Here is a 1983-nt window from a genome sequence, read left to right as displayed (position 1 = left end):
CAGACAGCAAGGGAACCGAGAGGGGCAGGCCTTGAAACAAGGACAGATGGAAGTGGCAAGGCCTAGAGAAGAGGAGAAAAAGAAAGAAAAGAAAGAAGGGTCGGGCCCAGTGGCTCATGCCTGTAATCCCAGCACTTTGGGAAGCTGAGGCAGGATTGCTTGAGCCCAGGAGTTCAAGATCAGCCTGGGCAACATGGCGAAACCACATCTCTACAAATTAAAAAAGAGAAAAATAAAAAAGGAGGAGGAAGAGAGGAAAGAAAAAAGGAGCCCACAGGAAGGAGAGAAGAGGTAGACAAAGAGGGGAGAACTTGTTGAGCGTGGTGATAATCCCATTTCTTATTAGTGAAACTAATAATTACCATTAATACTTTACTGGCTCCTCCCTGGCCCTTTCATCCAGGCTGGTGGGGAGGTTTTGAAGATGAAAGTCTGGGGGGCCTCTCTAGATGCAGGTTTCGGGGATTCACAACTACTAATTAAGCTTGGCAGCCCCTCCAGTTCCCTCCCCCACCCCCAGGGATGCTGGGCCACCTGACTCAATGCCTTTCCAGGTGGGACACAGCAGGGAGCTGCTCCCTGGGCTGGGCCTCCTCCTGAGAGGTACTGAGTAGCTGCAGTTGTGGGGGGTGGGGCTGTCAGCCGAGACAGTCATGGGGAGGGGCCGGAAAGAGGAACCTCACACCAGGTGGCTGAGACTCAGGAGCCCTGCCCCCAGCTGAAATTACAGCCCCATCCCTGAGGCTGCCCCTCACCCCACCCCAGGGTCTGTGTGTCTCTGGGCCCTGCCAGATGGTAGTGGGGGAAGGGCGCCAAAGGGAGAGGAGGCTTCAATCAGACAAAGAGACAGAGCCAGCATGTCCAGCTCCTCCGTGTGGCCCCAGGGGCACCGAGTCCTGGTCTCTGGCATCCTCAGGGTCTATTTTGTTCCACCTCCCCTCACAGAGGCCTCCTCTCTCTAGTGGCCATGACTGGCATCAGCCAACCTGTCCCGCATACCTCCAGTGATGGGGCCTTCACTACCTCCCAGACTGTGGGCTGCGTGAAGGGATCTCATCCAATCCCTGGACATGAAATGCAACCTAGAGGCTTCTGAAGTTGCATCAGCAGTCCTGAGCTTTCCAATGAGCTCCAACTGCTTGCCCCATCCTTCTACTAAGATATCACACAGAAGCCTCCAAAAATAGCAGGGCCTGAGCCTGATTCCAGCCTCCACCCAAGTTGTGACCTCCCCTGGCCCTCCCCACCTTGGTTAATAGTCCCATCATCCACCCGTTGCTCAAACCTAGAACCTACAATCATCCTCACCCCTGCATCCAATTCATCTGAAAATTCTACGATTCTGCTTCCAAAGTATCTCTCAGATCTGACCATTGTTCTCCATCTGCACAGCTGCCATCCCAGTATGAGCCCCCCCCGTCACCTCTCACCAGCATGACCATCTCCACCTCCTCCTCCGGCTCCCTCTTGCTCACCTTCAGCCGATTCTCTAAAGCTAGAGTAGACTTTCATTTATTTTATTTTTATTTTTTGTAAAGACAAGGTCTTGCTTGCTATGTTGCCCAGTCTGGACTCAAACCCTTGGGCTCAAGCGATCCTCCCACCTCAGCCTCCCAAAGTGCTGGGATTACAGGTGCAAGCCATTATGTCTGGCCCAGAGTGGACTTCTAAAGACAAATCAGAACATGTGGCTCCCTGCTTAAAGCTCTTCACTGCCTTCCCATGCAATTAGAATATAATCTACACTGGGCGGGGCACAGTAGCTCACACCTGTAATCCCAACATTTTGGGAGGCCAGGGAGGGTGGATCCTTTGAGGTCAGGAGTTTGAGACCAGCCTGGCCAACATGGTGAAACCCTGTCTCTACTAAAAATGCAAAAATTAGCCGGGTGTGGTGGCACGTGCCTGCAATCCTAACTACCCGGGAGGCAGAGGTTGCAGTGAGCCGAGGGCGCACCACTGCACTCCAGCCTGGGCGACAGA

The sequence above is a fragment of the Macaca fascicularis genome, chromosome 6, assembly GCF_037993035.2.
Source record: "Macaca fascicularis isolate 582-1 chromosome 6, T2T-MFA8v1.1".
NCBI classification, from domain to species: Eukaryota; Metazoa; Chordata; class Mammalia; order Primates; family Cercopithecidae; genus Macaca; species Macaca fascicularis.
Note: the sequence above shows the minus strand (reverse complement) of the source record.